We start from the raw sequence: 19,418 nt of genomic DNA on the forward strand, positions 1-19,418 counted from the left end.
ATGGCGGCCACGTTGTTTTAGGTAGACTTGTAAGTAAGCAGACATTTAAAGTGGTCAATATCATTGAAACGTGTCGAAAATAAATGAACAGCATTTTGCATGACTTGGTTGACATTGAGTTCTGGTTTGCATCCCCTCTAGATAGTCTTAGAAATATGTTTCATGTGGAGGATGCACATTATCACTTGACTGATAAAAACCACCTACCGGCCACCACCTCAGAAGCTAGGGTCTTCATCATTGCCCAACCGATGGCAACAATCAAACACTGTGCATTATGGGCTTGTGAAGGGTTAATTGCTTATCTTATGTGTTAAAAATGTAATAGGTTCTACATTAAATACAGTATTTTGTTGCCCCCCTTCCTGACCCACACACATACTGTATAAGCTACACGTGTAGGCCATTTGTAGCCCATCTGTCGTCCTGTCAGGCTTCAGCAACGTCTGAGCTCTGGAATACGACCCAAGATTGATTTATAATTTAAACGTAACCAAACCTTTGTCCATCACCTTATTTACTGCCCCCCAGTGGCATGAAGTAACATCCCCAAAAAACACAAACTATAATCCTACAACACATAAATGGCTCCTAACCTCCTAAGCATAGGCTACTTTCAATCCCTAACACTAAAACTAAAACTGAAACTAAATAATATTTAAACGAAATAGAAATGTTTTTATCAAACTGAAAGTGGATAAAAACAAATAAATCAAACATGAAAACGAACAAACTAAACAGAATATCAAATAAAAATCCCAAAATGAATAGAAATATCAACTAATGTGAACACACACACACACAAATCAAATGTATTTGTTACAAAATGGATGGTGTTGAGAGATAGATGGGAGGGTTGAATGGAGATGATGGGTGGGACTACTATCAAGATAACCAATGTAAAATGTATAGAGTTTCAGATATTTTGTGAAATAGCAGTTACAAATAGAAATCAAACTGGATGGATATCAGAAATAGAGGAAGACAAAATATAACTATTGTAAAATAGATTGTGCCTGTAAAATGTGTATAATATGTATAAACTGAAGGTAGAAGCCTAAGTGTTATTGTTCATTAGTTTACTCCAATTGGGGGAAGGGTGGTAGGGTTTGTGGGGAATAATAAAGGTATATTCTAAAAAGAAAACGTATGTATGTCTATATAGGTATGTATATATGTGTATATGTATGCATATGTGTATGTTTATGAATATTTATATTTACAAAAAAAATATTAATAGGGGATTGGAAATGATGCAGACAATTACACTGATGGAAGCAACAATCTTTCCGCAATATTAAGCTGATCCACCCCTTAAAAGAAAAAAAAGAAAGAAAAGAAAGAAAGAAAAAAGAACCAAAGTATTTGTCACATACACCAATAACAGCAGGTATAAAAAGTGTAGCGAAATGCTTGTGCTAGCTCTCTCAACAATGTAGTACATTAAAATAATTACCAATAAGGTAACACCTCATTTTGAGTTTTCCTTATAATACTATAAGTATTGTAAGTGTAATAATTCATAGTTACACTGTAATAACAACGTACGGTATAACTGGTGGTAATTGCAGTCTGTAATTACAGAGGGGTAACAATGAATGCTTGTTACCATGCTTGTTACAAATGTTAAAGACTTCGATAGCATCCCAACACACCACATTTCAGCCTATACAAGCCACATGAGGAGTGTTAGCAACTGATAACCAGCCAGGGCTTTGGAGTCTACCCAAGCCCAACAGCAAAAACAGGTTCAAAAATTTAACATCAAAAAATACTTTCAATTGTAAAATGTTTAACTGTGCATTTGACAATGGGTCAATTACTTTAACTGGCAATTAAACATTTAGATATTAGACACATTAATAAACGGTTGTGGTTGAAATTGTGAGATCATCATTCGTGCTTGCCAAAATGTAAGCCTATTAAGCTTGGTTGAATAATGGTTTAGAAATGCACTTAAATGGTCATAAGACAAACTATTATTCCATCATGTAAAGGTATTACTGATGAGAAACATTCACACTTTTGGATGCATTGATAAAATTATTTATTAATCCCAGGAGGCATCATGTCAAGATCCGCCCATCTGCGCAACGCGCTTGATATAATGATGACATTGAGCGTGCCCACATGTGTTGACACTTACATCATGTGACAGTGTGCAAAGAACGGAGTCGAGAAAAAGGTGGGTGTACAAAATCCAGACATGAGAGATTGACTCGAAAGAAACAAAGACGTCAACATAGGAGAGAGAAAGTACTTTTTCATTGCAATTATTTGTTTAGCTTTTTGGATACATGAAATTCTGCTGGACGATTAAGCATAGGCAGTTAGTTAGCTAATTAACATTTGCCAGCTAGCCTAGACTTGCTAGAAAATGTTAGCTGGTGTTTTTGTTAGGCCTACCAACTATGCTAGCTAGCTGTATTTAACCCCTTATTTTTGGCACTAAACAGTCTCTACACTCTTAGAAAAAAGGTGCCATCTAGAACCTAAAACGGTTCTACATCTGTCCCCATAGGATAGCTGGTCAGTCACATGAATGAAGCAAACTTTTCTGATTAATTAATTATCAATGATGAATAAGTTAAACCATGCAAATATAACTTTCTGCAGTATATAAAATAACTAACGGGACTGCCCCGGTCGAGCTCCTGACAGATGATGACAATGATTCATTTAAGATTGACTTCCAGTGACCCATAAGTAGAATTTCCACGACAGTAGAACCCTTTTGGGTTCCATTTGGGTTCCATGTCAGCCACCAACTGTGCAAGTCCTCCAACTTAAAAAGATGAGAGAGGCCTGTAATTTTCATCATAGTTACACTTCAACTATGACAGACAAAATGAGAAAAAAAATCCAGAAAATCACATTGTAGGATTTTTTAAAATGAATTTATTTGCAAATTGTGGAACTTGCACAATTGGAGGCTGACTAAATACTTTTTTGCCCCACTGTATACTTCCGTTCATTTTTTCAACTGGTACCGGGGGACCATCAGACAAGGCCTGTGGGCGTCCTAGAGCAAGACAACTGTACGTGTTCGTGAGAGTCTCACCTTTCCACAGAGGGGTCATATTAGTGTGTAGCCAAAACTGTTCGGACTTTACAGACAGAGGTTGGCAGATCGACTCAAACGACTTCAGACGAGTTCCAATACGCTTGCGGGGGTTGATTGTGTGAGAAGACTGAAGTCTCATGGTCTGACAAACACCTGCCTTTCACCGCAGATGCGACATATGCAGATGCAATGGATTGAGACGCAGCCAATGCAAAAAAAGAGATTCTCTTGCTTAAACTGACAGATTTTCATGGGGATTGTTAAAATGCTAGTCAGATTTCCGTGGGGCACAGACATCAGTGGGCTAGCTAGCCACTTGTATCAACACACTGTGCTGAGTAACGTCAGCTAATTTCTTTTCAATGTAGCCACCTGTAGCTTATGAGTGTTAGCAAGCACTATTAATTCTAGCTGGATAACAAAACAACTACTAGCTAGGCCTAGCCTAAATTATTATTAGGAAGGTTTCAAGTTTTTAATGTCACATGGACAAGTACAGTGAAATGCCTTTCTTGCAAACTCAAAACCCAACATTGCAATAATCAATAACAATGTAATACTTTTAAAAAACTTGAGAAATAATAAGAAATATGAAGAACACAATAAGTAAGTAAGTAAGCATACTATATACAGGGTCAGTTCCATATTTACAATGTGAAGGGATTCTGGAGTGATATAGGTGGATATGTATGAGGGTAAGGTGACTAGGCAACAGGATATAAGATAAAAAGAGTAGCAGCAGCTTGTAGGTGAGTGGGTGTGCTTGTGTGTAGAGTCAGTATAAATGTTTGCACATCAGTGGTGGTTCCTCAAAGGTGGAAGGGAGGACCATCCAACTCAGCAAATTAAAAATAAGATAAAAAAGTTATCCTTTTTAGATTAAACCATACTACATATATTCACATCACCAAATAATTGATTAAAACACATTGTTTTACAATCGTCTACTGTCGTCTCAACAACACACTCTTGGCCAACACAATGGTGTAGCCGGAGGACAGCTATTCCCCGTCCTCCTCTGGCTAAATTGACATCAATACACAACCTAGGAGGCTTGTAGGCCTCACCCCTTTCCATACACCTAAATGGTAATTATGACCACTTCCGGAGGATGTCCTCCAACCAATCAAAACTTTTGCAATATGAACTGACATGTTGTCCATCCAATCATAGAATTGTTATCAGAGAAAAAACCTATTGTGGTGCATTGGGGTTGTGCCACAGAGTGTTATGGGGGTTCTTTGTTTTGAGAGGGAACGTTCAGCTAGCAAGGGAAACTACAAGGAGCTTGCAGAGGTAATTTCATGTTATATGATGCTTTACTTACTAACCATATGGACCTTTCTACTATCTTATCAGGGGTGTCGAAATCAATTCAGAATTATTTGATTGTTTCCATCACATCATCCATTAAAAGTGGGATTAAGAAGAGAGATTGACGAAGCACATTTTTAGGCTTTCCACTTTCCTCTGGTATTTATTTTGCATAGGTGATAACACAATCACTCGGACAGACACAAGCAAAAACTCATTACATGAATGTTGCAGCAGCCTAGGCTACACCTAAACATTAGAGATCTGATATGCTGTATAGGATGAAACGAGACGATTGTTCAGTCTGATCAACTGTAGACTACTAATAATAGCAGCTGTATACAGTCTATGTGCCCTGTCCATCTTGCAAGGCTGCCTAGACCATTTCAATCCAACATTATTAACTGGAATTAAGCAATCAACATAACAGTGATGACATAGACTTTAAATTAATTTTTAATTAAACCTACAATTGCAAAGGTCTGTATGATGCAAATATGCATAAAGCAAGTTCAGACCTGCAAGTTCTATTGTCTCTGTGTCTGGATAAAGGAAACCCCCTGTTAGTCTAGTCTAAATTTAAATAATATGAACAAGTATAAGATTGCTGCAGTTTGACAAGATGTTCATCCTCCCCAGGGCCAGGTGTTAGAAAAACTGGACCCATCATAGTCCATATAAAACCTTTTTGCAACTGATTAATCACTGTCATACCCTATAGGGTCCAGAGTTTTCCTGGTTAGGTTACCATATAAGGAAAAACTCTAGGCCTCAGGGGGGAAAATGGCCCCACCACTCTGGGATGTGTGGTGCCACCAGTCTGCTCACAGCTGTCAGTTATTGCCAGGTATGTGGATGATCAGGGCATTATTCAGGAATGTTTCTTGGGCTACTTTGATGTGTCAAGTGGGCAAGATGCACAGTCTGTTTGACTTTATGAAAATCTCAGATGTCTGACTTTAACTTCATGGAAATACATGTTGCACAAACCTATGATGGAGCTGCTGCAATGGAAAGTATCTGCAATTTGTATTTACAGCGACAGTTAGTCCCATCCTGTTCCCTGATTAAGAGGTGATGACCACTCCACTACCACTGTCAACTCTCTCCTGACATGAACGGAAGCCACTTCCTCTCCAAACACTGTGAGTAGACCTGTCAATTTTCTCTCATTATTGTATGCAGTCAATCAAATACACAAACACAATCACATTATTACACATCAAATGATTTTGTTCCTTGCTTGGACTAACTCATTCTTAGGTCTTTTGTGTTATTGTTTTTGTCTTCCCATTCAAATTCTGTCCTGACCTCAGTGGAAGTTGAGCTCTTCTCCAACACCATCCATCCATGATGAACCTCTCCTGCACTGACGCCTCTGAACACCTCAATCCCTGACTTGCATTGAAGACTATGAACACCTCAACTTATGCCTCATACTCTCATTCAATCACTGATGTGATCCCTTCCCAACACTGTGTAAGTAGCCCACTCATTCCCATTCCCCATAATATTGTACAATAAATGTCTTTATTCAATTCTACGAGATGGCACTGAAGGGTAGGGCTGCCGTCTTATCGGCTCTCAACCAATCATGCTAATTTGTTTGATTCTCCACGTTGTTCATAATTTCTTTTATATATAATGTTGCTGCTACCGTCTCTTATGACTAAAAAGAGCTTCTGGACATCATAACTGGGATTACTCACCTCAAGTTGGACGAGGAGTTCTTCTTCAATGAGTCGGCCGCGAGGGATATACTTAAATCAGTTTAACCAAATTTCTAACAGCATGTTAAAGTGCAACTAGAGTGAAAACAATTCTAGACCACCTTTACTCCACACACAGAGACGTGTACAAAGCTCTCCCTCGCCCTCCATTTGGCAAATATGACCATAGCTCTATCCTTCTGATTCCTGCTTACAAGCAAAACTGAAATCTATAAAAAAGTGGTCAGATGAAGCAGATGCTAAACTACATGACTGTTTTGCTAGTACAGACTGGAATATGTTATGGGATTCTTCTGATGGCATTGAGGAGTACACCACATCAGTCACTGGCTTTATCAATAAGTGCATTGAGGACGTCGACCAAACCACAGTGACTGTACGTACATACCCCAACCAGAAGCCATGGATTACAGGCAATATTCGAACAGAGCTAAAGGGCACAGCTGCCGCTTTCAAGGAGTGGGACTCTAACCTGGAAGCTTATAAGAACCCATGCTATGCCCTCTGACAAACCATCAAACAGGCAAAGCGTCAATACAGGACTAAGATGAAATCGTACTACACCAGCTTCGATGCTCGTCGGATGTGGCAGGGATGGCAAACTATTACAGACTACAAAGGGAAGCACAGCCGAGAGCTGCCCAGTGACAAAAGCCTACCATATGTGCTGAAAATCTTTTATGATCGCTTCGAGGAAAGTAACACTGAAACAGGCATGAGAGCATCAGCAGTTCTGATGACTGTGTGATCACGCTCTCCGCAGCCGATGTGAGTAAGACCCAGGTAAACATTCACAAGGCCGCTGGGCCGGATTACCAGGACGTGTACTCTGAGAATGTGTTGACCAACTGGCAAGTGTCTTCACTGACATGTTCAATCTGAGTCTGTAATACCAACATGTTTCAAGCAGACCACCATAGTCCCTGTACCCAAGACCACTAAGGTAACCTATAGCACTCACTTAGCCATGAAATGCTTTGAAAGGCTGGTCATGGCTCACATCAACACCATTATCCCAGAAACCCTGAACCCACTCTATTTGCATACCACACCAACAGATCCACAGATGATGCAATCTCTATTGCATTTCACACTGCCCTTTCCCAAATGGACAAAAGGAACACCTACGTGAGAATGCTATTCATTGACTACAGCTCAGCGTTCAACACCATAGTGCCCTCAAAGCTCATCACTAAGCTTAGGACCCTGGGACTAAACACCTCCCTCTGCAACTGGATTCTAGACTTCCTGACGGGCCAACCCCAGGTGGTAAGGGTAGGTAAACAACACATCTGCCACCCTGATCCTCAACATGGGGGCCCTTTAGGGGTGTGTGTTCAGTCCCCACCTGTATTCCCTGTTCACTCATGACCGCGTGGCCAGGCACAAGTCCAACACCATCATTATGTTTGCTGATGACAACAGTGGAAGGCCTGACCACCGACAACGATGAGACAGCCTATAGGGAGGAGGTCAGAGACCTGACCGTGTGGTGCAAGGACAACAACTTCTCCCTCAACGTGATGAAGACAAAGGAGATTATTGTGGACTACAAGGAAAGGAGGACCGAGCACGCCCCCATTCTCAGCGACGAGGCTGTAGTGGAGCAAGTTGAGAGCTTCAAGTTCATTGGCGTACACATCACCAACATACTAACATGGTCCAAGCACATCAAGACAGTCGTGAAGAGGGCATGACAAAGCCAATTCCCCCTCAGGAGACTGAAAAGATTTGGTATGGGTCCTCAGATCCTCAAAAGGTTCTACAGCTGCACCATCGAGAGCATCCTGAATGTTTGCACCACTGCCTGGCTTCAAAACAGCTTCTACTCCCAAGTCTCCCCCACGCTGCTGCTAACCCTACCTGCATGTACATAATTACCTCAATTACCTTGACACCGGTGCCCCTGTATATTGACACATTGACTCTGAACTGGTACCCCTTGTACATAGCCCCTCTAATGTTATTTCCTGCTGCTCCTTAATTATTTATTTTTCTTATCTCTTGCTTTTTCTTTGTATTTTCTTAAAACTGCATTGTTGGTTAAGGGCTTGTAAGTAAGCATTTCACTGTAAAGTCTACACCTGTTGTATTCGGCGCATGTGTGACAAATAACATTTGATTTCATTTAATTTAATTTGAAATGCTTTAGGTTAAAATGGTACGTTTTTGACGATTTTTGAAACATACTTTGTATGTGGTCTGCACCTGTACTGTGTGTCTCCCATCCTCTCCCATAAATTATTTAAGTCACCAGCCACCACTGATGTGCATATTATATGTGAGTGTGCATGATGATGGAGTGAGTGTGTGTGTGTGTGTGTGTGTGTGTGTGTGTGTGTGTGTGTGTGTGTGTGTCGGGCCCTGTGAGTGTACATAGAGACAGTGCAAAAATACAAACAAAAGGTCAATAAAGATACAAGGTTAACTCAGTCTGTGTAGCTGTTTTGTTATAAGTCTTATTGCTTGGGGATAGAAGCAGCTCAAGAGCTTGTTGGTGTCAGACTTGCGCTGGTACTGTTTGCTGTTCGGATGCAGAGAGAATAGTCTATGGCTTGGGTGGTTGGAGTCTCTAGCAATTTTCTGGTCCTTCCTTCCACACCGCCTGATATAAATATCCTGGATGGCAAGGAGCTCAGGCCCAGTGTTGTACTGGGCTGTCCGCACCGCTCTCTGTAGTGCCATGCGATTGAGGGCGATGCCATACCCGGCAGTGATGCAGCCAGTCAAGATGCTCTCAATGGTACATACACTATATATACAAAAGTATGTGGACACATCTTCAAATTAGTGGATTCTGCATTTTTCAGCCACACCAGTTGCTGACAGGTGTATAAATTTGAGCACACCACCATGCAATCTCCATAGACAAACATTGGCAGTAGAATGGCCTTACTGGAGAGCTCAGTGACTTTCAAAGTGGCACCGTCATAGGATGCCACCTTTCCAACAGGTCAGTTCGTCAACTTTCTGCCTTGCTCGAGCTGCCCAGGTCAACTGTAAGTGCTGTTATTGTGAAATGGAAACGTCTAGGAGCAATGGCGGTTCAGCCACGAAGTGGTAGGCCATACAAGCTCACAGAATGGGACCGCCGAGTGCTGTTGCACATAGCGCATTAAAATCACCTGACCTCGGTTGCAATACTCACTACCAAGTTCCAATCTGCCTCTGTAAGCAACTTCAGCACAATAACTTTTCTTCTGGAACTTCATGAAATGGGTTTCCATAGCCGAGTAGCAGCACACAAGCCTAAGATCACCATGTACAATGCCAAGCATTGTCTGGAGTGGTGTAAAGATCGTTGTCATTGGACTCTGGAGCAGTGGAAACGCATTCTCTGGAGTGATGAATCACACTTCACTATCTGGCAGTCAGACAGGCAAATCTGGGTTTGGCAGATGCCAGGAGAATGCTACCTGCCCCCAATGCATAGTGCCAATTGTAAAGTTTGGTGGAGAGGGAATATTGGTCTGGGGCTATTTTCCATTGTGCGGGCCAGACCCCTTAGTTCCAGTGAAGGGAAATCTTAACGCTACAGCATACAATGACATTTTAGACAATTCTGTGCTTCCAACTTTGTGGCAACAGTTGGGGAAGGCTCTTTCCTGTTTCAGCATGACAATGGCCATGTACATAAAGCAAAGTCCATATGGTTTGCCTGCACAGAGCCCTGAGCTGAACTCCATCGAACACCTTTGGGATGAATAAGAACACCGACTGCGAGCCAGGCGTAATCTCTCAACATCAGTGCTCAACCTCACTAAGGCTTTTGTGGCTGAATGGAAGCAATTCCCCTCAGCAATGTTCCAACGTCTCTTATAGCAGCAAAGGGGGGGCCAACTCTATATTAATGCCAATCATTTTGGAATGAGATGTTCCACGAGCACAAAACGTTTTTTTAGGATTTGATAGCCCATGTCAAACTTTTTCAAATTCATGAGTGTGAATAGGTGCTGTTGCACCTTCTTCATGACTGTGCGTGTGTGTTTGCATTTTACGTGTTCCTACTCAATGTATAAACACACATTAAGTTCCCCTCAATATATGCTTCATTTTAACGAGCTAAATCCTGCGTAACACTTAGTAGTTACATTCTCCTCATGCAGATATTACATGTACTCTGTTGTGTACTTGTGGGTTTATCCTCTCACTTGGATGGCAAGGAGGTTCAGGTTGTCATCATGGGTAATGTACATGTTAAGTGAGGATGACCTATATCTGGTCTGTTTTTGTAACCTCAATCAAGTTAACCCAGATACACTGTCAAGGGGGTAAGTGCTAGCAACAGCATTGAGTGGAGATTTGGAAGAATGCGCATTCACGGGTAGGTAATTAGAGCCTTTTGAGCCCCAACCTTTAATCTCGAACACCCAGCACATCTGTCCACACGAGATTATAGTCTTGTGACAGTTATTACAGAATTGGGATACAGCTAACAAGAAACAAAAAACAAAATTGGTGAATTTAGTGGAAACTTGCCCATTTGTAACTAGCACGTAACAAGCATTCATTGTGACACCTCTGTAATTTCAGACTGTAATTACCACCAGTTACATGTTGCTATTACAGTGTAACTATGATTTATTACAATTAACTACAATACGTGTTACGGTGTAATTAAACATGTAATCACATTGTAAGAAGGACCCCTTAAAAATAAGTATTAGTATCAATAATAATAATGAAAAGAGTCAAGTAAAAATAAAACAAGTAGTAGAAGAGTGAATAGTAATAATGGACTGTATTTACAAATATGAAGTGGATAGTTCAATAAATAGTAAACAATAAAAAAAGCAGCGTTGACTGTCTGTGTATGATACACGCACGTACGCACACGTACACACACGCACACACGCACGTACACACACACACACACACACACACATGCACGCGCGCACACACACACGCACACACACACACACGCGCGCGCGCACACACACACGCACACACACACACGCACACAATGTGTATCAGCTCAACCTTAAAGCCCCCCACAGAGAGAATTTGGAAAATCAATAGGAGGGCATGGGGAAAGAATCAAGGCTGAGGATGTCTTAGCCGTGATGTAGTTTAAGTCCCAAATGACACTCTGATCCCTATATCACGCAGTACTTTTGACAAACCCTATGGGCCCTATGGTCAAAAGTAGTGCACTAAATAAGGAATAGGGTGCCATTTGGGATATCACCTATATCAAGCCTAACACAGAGGGAGGGCAAAGTGTGTAAACTCCACGGAGGAAGCACAGCATGAGTGGGGGTGTGTGCGTTCCTGTGTGTGTGTACACACACATGTGTATGCAGAGACACAGTATTTCAAGTGTCACTCAGAGACCTCCTGAGGAAAATGTAGTACAGTATGATTTCAAGGATCTCTAGGCAATGATGAGAGGGAACAGAATGTTCAGCAGGATATGTTTAATGCAGCCACCACATGAAGCCTTATGCTGCGCAATAACTGCAGTACTGGTGTGGTGTAAGATTATGCTTTCCATCCAAATAGTGTCCTACGGTTATTGGCATCCTAGAAATAGAATGAGTAGAATGAAACCACTGGCTTTGGCAAATTGACTGGTAACTCATGAGTACACTTAAAAGGGCAAACCTGGATATCCGTTCTATTAAGTCTCATGTTGTGAAGCTGCTGAAGATACGACTGCCACTTATTGCTTTTTTAAAGGTGAAATGGCACGCTCTGACACATTCTCTACTGTAATAATACGCACGCACACATGTAAGCATACACTTCCTCCCTCTCGCCCACCCACAAATGTCTGATTTCGCAACACTACAACAATCTCACGCTAATTTACACAGAGTTCCGGCTGGTGTGTTAAACTAGGAGACACCTACGTCTTCTTCTGTAGTGTCACCGCTAAAGACGAAACCTGGCTGTTGACGTTCAAATCTAGTCCTCTAATGATGTATACATTGTCAGCGTAACTGAAGGACAGCCCCAGGTAAGACTATTTTATCACAATCTACCCTACTTCTCTCTGCAGCTGTCTTGAACATGTTTTAGAACACACCCTGTCGTGCGTGTGTGTGTGTGTGTGTGTGTGTGTGTGTGTGTGTGTGTGTGTGTGTGTGTGTGTGTGTGTGTGTGTGTGTGTGTGTGTGTGTGTGTGTGTGTGTGTGTGTGAAAAGATTATTATAATTTTCAGATTTCATATTAGTTTTCATTTCTATTAGTTTAATTTAAAAAAAATGTTTATTGTAAGTTAGTTTTCAGATTTGATTTACTCGTTTTTATTTACTTTTAGTAATGTATGTGTGTGTGTGTGTGTGTGTGTGTGTGTGTGTGTGTGTGTGTGTGTGTGTGTGTGTGTGTGTGTGTGTGTGTGTGTTGTTAGCTACCTAACTACAGTTGCTATCTATCTCTTCAGAAGGCTAGCTACTGCTGTTATCTATATCACTCAACAACAGCTACAGTGTACCTTTCCTCTTAACATACAACTTTTAGATACTAACCACAGGATTCAAAATAGAAGGGAAAGGTGAGATGGTTGTTGTCTGGAGGATTTCTGTATACATTCTGCATACATTCTGTATACATCTGGCCTTTCTGTGGACATTGTGTTAAGAAACCTCCAACCGAGCTTCAATGCCATACAATACTCCTTCCGTGGCCTCCAACTGCTCTTAAATGCTAGTAAAACGAAATACCTAGGTGTCTGGCTAGACTGTAAACTCTCCTTCCCTACACACATTAAGCATCCCCAATCAAAAATTAAATCTAGAATCGGCTTTCTATTTCGCAACAAAGCCTCCTTCCCTCATGCTGCCAAACATACTCTTGTAAAACTGACTAATCTACCGATCCTTGACTTGGGCGATGTCATTTACAAAATAGCCTCCACCACTCGACTCAGCAAATTGGATGCAGTCTATCACAGTGCCATCCGTTTTGTCACCAAAGCCCCATATGCTACCCACAACTGCGACCTGCATGCTCTCATTGGCTGGTCTTCGCTACATATTCGTCGCCAAACCCACTGGCTCCAGGTCATCTATAAGTCTTTGCTAGGTAAGGCTCTGCCTTATCTCAGCTTACTAGTCACCATAGCAACACCCACCCACTCCAGTAGCACGCGCTCCAGCAGGTATATTTCACTGGTCATCCCCAAAGCCAAAATCTCCTTTAGCTGCCTTTCCTTCCAGTTCTCTGATGCTAATGACTGGAACGAAGTGCAAAAAGCACTGAAGTCGGAGACATATATCTCCCTCACTAACTTTAAGCATCAGCTGTCAGAGCAGCTTACTGATCACTGCAGCTGCACACAGCCCATCTGTAAATAGCCCATCCAACCAACTACCTACCTCATCCCATATTTGGTTTTGTTTTTCTGCTCTTTTGCACACCAGTATTTCTACTTGCACATCCTCATCTGCACATCTATCCCTCCAGTGTTAATTGCTAAATTGTAATTACTTCTCCACTATGGCCTTTTTATTGCCTTACCTCCTTACTTCATTTGCACACACTGTATACAGATTTTCTATTGTGTTATTGACTGTACATTTGTTTGTCCCATGTGTATCTCTGCGTTGTTGTTTTTGTCGCACTCCTTTGCTTTATCATGGCCAGGTCGCAGTTGTAAATGAGAAAGTGTTCTCAACTGGCCTACCTAGTTAAATAAAGGTGAAATTTAAAAAAATGAATAATAACATCTGCTTTGACTTGCTTTCTTGTTGGCTAGCCAGCTAGCTAGACGCGATAGCTAACATTAGCATTTTAGCTACTGCTTTTAAATAGCGAGTAGGCCAACTCTTACAAACCCCGTAATTTGAAATAGAAGTGACTGGCGAGACAGTTGTTGTATAGGCTTTGTCCTTTTAGCTAACGCCAGTTGTGGATTGCTTGGCTTGCTAAATATCTAGCGTGTTTGTCTGCAGTGAGTGTGCACTCCTGAGCTTGTGTCTTCCCTTGTCTCGAGAAGGAACCTTCTAAACCACTGGAGAATTTTGAAAAAAAATGTAAAGCTGCTGGACAAATCACATGCAGGCTTGTCTCGGCCAAAGCATATGATGTCATTATCCAGCAAATTTCAAGTGTTTTATGTAACGATTTGTCTCAAAACAAGTTTGAAATGGGGTTTTACAAAGTGGATTTTCTCTAATTTATGCTTACTACAGTGGTTACTACAGTCCTCCTTTAAAAGTTGTGCCATTCTGCGGCACACTTTGCGTGCTGCTGCAGCATTCTGTGGCACATCATTTCATTTTCAGCCATTTTTTCTGTTACTGCAAGTTATTGCTAGTTTGACCATCAGAGGGCATCTTTGAGAAGCATTTGATAGTATTCCATATTGGCATTACCAGATAATTTAAACCCTTTTTCTGTAATAACATAGTATATGGGACTGATTTTAAGAAATTTGGCTTAATTATTTGGAGTAATATTATGGTGTTTTTATTCAGAGAAAAACAAAACCCTTAGGGTTTCCGCTGTACAACGTGATGGTCAGGAGTAGGCTACAGGATTGAAGGATTCTAAATTGTTTTCCCTCATGAGACAACTTTGTTCCAATATTTCTGAAAAATCAGTGATATTTATTCCCATAGTATGCATTTTGAAAGAGTATTTTTTTATTACTATTTTATTAACGAAATATATATTTGTTTATTAGGCTACTGTGCAGTTTAGAATACATACTGTAGTAAACATATTGTAGTTAACAAGTGCCTAATTCCTTACATAAGGGAGAGCAGGCCATGTCTGTACTCACGAATGTGGGGCATCTGGGAGACCGGTGTTATTTCATAGTTGTGATGTCCTCAATATTATTCTACAATGTCGAAAATATTAAAAAAATAAAGAAAAATCCAGGAATGAGTAGGTGTCCAAACTTTTGACTGGTACTTGCTTAATTAATTTGATTAATATCATGGTGTTTGTACTCCATGACAAATGAAAAACTCTCTTGGTTTCCGTTAGGATGGAACATAAAATATATCACTGTACAACTTGCCGCTCATAAATTCAGTGTTGTCAGATTGTCAGTTTGTAAATTCAGACCGTTTCACTCTTGGAGCCAAAGAGAAGGGTTGATTTGAGCGTTCTGGCCTTACAACGGCAGGCAAGCACCCAAGCTAACGTTGACTAGCTTGCTAGCTACTTCCAGACACAAATGAGACCACTCTGACCATTTTACTTGCTCTAGTAGAGCTGCCGTTTTCATGTTAATGAGGGCGTTGGTGACTGTTACTGTGCTGCTTGAAACAATTGAATTACGCTTTTTTGCCGACGTTTACTTACACCAGCCATATTCAACCGTTGTTGAGCACTCGTAAAATAATTATACTGCCCAATGGTACACTCAGACGAGAGTGCTCTGAAATCGGTGTAGATAGCCAGAGCGAATTTACGACATTGGCAACACAGGTCATCATGGTAATTGTCATTTCTGGTCACAACTTGCAGACTTGTTTACGTGCTGCTGTGCGTTTTGTTGCCAACCTTACTTTGCTACCTGACAACTTTACAGTTTTTACTTTTTAATTACCGTTTATATTTTTTGTTTTTCCCTCACTAAGCTTTTTTTTCATTCAACTTTTTCATTCCGGAAGCTTTATCTGGACATGGTTCGTCAAGACCTCCAACAGCCGAAGCTAAGTAGTAACATTAACTGATTTTTGTACTCTGACGTCCTTGGGTAGGCAGAGGGAGTCTGGAAGGGCATCAAGGAATCTTTGGGTTGTCTGAGAATTTATAACATGGCTTTAGATGCTCCTTGGTTGGGGTCTGAGAAGATTATATGTTGTGATTTCAAACGTAATAATAGTCCAGGATTCTGAGGAAAAACATTAAGATCCACAACATTTATTCCATGGGACAAAACTAGGTCCAGAGTATGACTGTGGCAGTGAGTAGGTCCGGAGACATGTTGGACAAAACCAACTGAGGCGATAATGGCTCCGAAAGCCTTTTGGAGTGGGACTGTGGATTTTCCACGTGAATATTAAAGTCACCAAAAAATTGAATATTATCTGCTATGAATACAAGGTCCGATAGAGGGAACTCAGAGAACTCAGTGAGGAATGCTGTATATGGCCCTGGAGGCCTGTAAACAGTAGCTATAAAAAGTGATTGAGTAGGCTGCATAGATTTCATGACTAGAAGCCTCTTGATGCTATGGGGGCGCTATTTCATTTTTGGATAAAAAGACGTGCCCGTTTTAAGCGCAATATTTTGTCACAAAATTATGCTTGACTATGCATATAATTGATAGCTTTGGAAAGAAAACACTCTGACGTTTCCAGAACTGCAAAGATATTCTCTGTGCGTGCCCTAGAACGTGAGCTACAGGCAAAACCAAGATGAAACGGCATCCAGGAAATCAGCAGGATTTTTGAGGCTCCGTTTTCCATTGTCTCCTTATATGGCTGTGAATGCGAGAGGAATGAGACTGCCCTTTCTGTCATTTCCCCAAGGTGTCTGCAGCATTGTGACGTATTTGTAGGCATATCATTGGAAGATTGACCATAAGAGACCACATTTACCAGTTGTCCGCACGGTGTCCTGCGCCGAAATTGGTGCGCAAACCTCAGCTGCAAGTATTTTTCCATGGAATTCAGAGAAGAAAGCAGGCTTCCACGAACGATATATCAATGAATAGATATGTGAAAAAACACCTTGAGGATTGATTCCAAACAACGTTTGCCATGTTTCGGTCGATATTATGGAGTTAATTCGGAAAAAGTTTGACGTTGTTGGTGACTGAATTTTCGGTTCGTTTCGGTAGCCAAATGTGATGTACAAAACGGAGCGATTTCTCCTACACAAAGATTCTTTCAGGAAAAACTGAACATTTGCTATGTAACTGAGAGTCTCCTCATTGAAAACATCCGAAGCTCTTCAAAGGTAAATGATTTTATTTATTTGGTTATCTGGTTTTTGTGAAAATGTTGCGTGCTAAATGCTACTCAAAATGCTAAGCTAGCTTTGCATACTCTTACACAAATTAGTGAATTGCTATGGTTCAAAAGCATATTTTGAAAATCTGAGATGACAGTGTTGTTAAGAAAAGGCTAAGCTTGAGAGCAGGCGCATTATTTTCATTTTATTTGCGATTTTCAGAAATCGTTAACATTGCGTTATGCTAATGAGCCTGAGGCTTTAGTCACGATCCCGGATCCGGGATGGGGAGTATCAAGAGGAGACGAAATCGTCGTTTTTTTTGTGTAAATTGAAATTTGCTATTGTATATGTTAGCAACACCTTCGCCTTTGCGGGATCTGTGGGGGATATGATCACTAGTGTAACCTGGAGGTGAGGCCTCATTTAACACAGTAAATTCATCAGGCTTAAGCCATGATTCAGTCAGGCCAATCACATCAAGATTATGATCAGTGATTAGTTCATTGACTATAACTACCTTGGAAGTGAGGGATCTAACATTAAGTAGCCCTATTTTGAGATGTGAGGTATCACGATCTCTTTCAATAATGGTAGGAATGGAGGAGGTTTTTATTCTAGTGAGATTGCTAAGGCAAACACCGCCATGTTAAGTTTTGGGGATAGCTGAGCTGACTAACACTGACTGTGCTAGTGGCAGACTCCAATAAGCTGGCAGGCTGGCGAACAGCCTGCTGCCTGGCCTGCACCCTATTTCATTGTGGAGCTAAGGGAGTTAGAGCCATGTCTATGTTTGTAGATAAGATGAGAGCACCCCTCCAGCTAGGATGGAGTCAGTCACTCCTCAACAGGCCAGGCTTGTTCATGTGAGGGGGCCAGAGACAATTTTTCGATACAGACACATCGTTCTAGCTAATTTACACGCCGAAGCTATGTTGCGCTTGGTGACCTCTGAATGTTTCACCCTAACATCGTTGGTGCCGACGTGGATAACAATATCCCTATACTCTCTACACTCGCCAGTTTTAGCCTTAGCCAGCACCATCTTCAGATTAGCCTTAACGTTGGTAGCCCTGCCCCCTGGGAAACAGTGTATGATTGCTGAATGATTCGTTTTAAGTCTTATGCTGCGGGTAATGGAGTCACCAATGACTAGGGTTTTCAATTTGTCAGAGCTAATGGTGGGAGCCTTCGGCGTCTCAGACCCGGTGACGGGAGGAGTAGTGACCAGAGAAGGCTCGGCTCACTGCTTAATGGGGAGAACCGGTTGAAAGTTTCCCTCGACTGAATGAGTGACACCGGTTGAGCATTCCTACAGCATTTCCCTCCAGAAGCCATGAGAAAGTTGTCCAGCTGCGGGGACCGTGCGAGGGGATTTATACTACTATCTGTACTTACTGGTGGCACAGACACTGTTTCATCCTTTCCTACATGGAATTTACCCTTGCCTAACGATTGCATCAGAAGCTGGGCTTGCAGCACAGCTATCCTCGTCGTAAGGCGATCGTTCTCCTGTATATTATGAGTACAGCGACTGCAATTAGAAGTCATCATGTTAAGTCTTTATTGAAGACTCATCTCTTCAGTAGGATCTGTTTGAGTGTAGTCTGGCCCAGGAGTGTGAAGGTGAACGGAAAGGCACTGGAGCAACAAACCACCCTTGCTGTCTCAACCCACCCTTGCTGTCTTGGTGTCTCTGCCACTCTCCACTGGGATTCTCTGCCTCTAACCCTATTATAGGGGCAGAGTCACTGGCTTACTGGTGCTCTTCTTGCCATCCCTAGGAGGGCTGCGTCACTTGAGTGGGTTGAGTCACTGACGTGGTCTTCCTTTCTGGGTTGATGCCCCCCTTTTGGTTGTGCCATGACGGGGATCTTTGTGGGGCTATACTCGGCCTTGTCTCAGGATGTTAATTTGGTGGTTGAAGATATCCCTCTAGTGGTGTGGGGGCTGTGCTTTGGCAAAGTGGGTGGGGTTATATCCTGCCTGTTTGGCCCTGTCTGGGGGTATCATCACTGTTTGGCCACAGTGTCTCCTGACCCCTCCTGTCTCAACTTCCAGTATTTATGCTGAAGTAGTCCATGTGTCGGTGGGCTTGTGTCAGTCTGTTATATCTGGAGTATTTGTCCTGTCTTATCCTGTGTCCTGTGTGAATTTAAGCATGCTCTCTCTAGTTCTCTCTTTCTTTCTCTCTCTCAGATGACCTGAGCCCTAGGACCATGCCTCAGGACTACCTGGCATGATGACTCCTTGTTATCCCCTGTCCACCTGGCCGTGCTGCCGCTCCAGTTTCAACTGTTCTGCCTGCGGCTATGGAACCCTGACTTGTTCACTATGATTACTATTATTTGACCATGCTGGTCATTTATGAACATTTGAACATCTTGGCCATGTTCTGTTATAATCTCCACCCGGCACAGCCAGAAGAGGACTGGCCACCACTCATATCCTGG

The 19,418-nt window shown here is 41.7% G+C and overlaps 1 long non-coding RNA gene across 1 annotated transcript; it reads left to right on the top strand.

The window, feature by feature from the left end:
- The first annotated feature begins 5,420 nt into the window (after positions 1-5,420).
- LOC135526783 (uncharacterized) lies at positions 5,421-19,181 on the top strand. Its single transcript, XR_010453352.1, has 3 exons — positions 5,421-5,523; positions 5,695-5,857; positions 19,165-19,181. It is a non-coding gene; the product is annotated as an uncharacterized LOC135526783 (long non-coding RNA).
- Positions 19,182-19,418: the final 237 nt, after the last annotated feature.

This window comes from Oncorhynchus masou, chromosome 5, assembly GCF_036934945.1.
Source record: "Oncorhynchus masou masou isolate Uvic2021 chromosome 5, UVic_Omas_1.1, whole genome shotgun sequence".
NCBI classification, from domain to species: domain Eukaryota; kingdom Metazoa; phylum Chordata; class Actinopteri; order Salmoniformes; family Salmonidae; genus Oncorhynchus; species Oncorhynchus masou.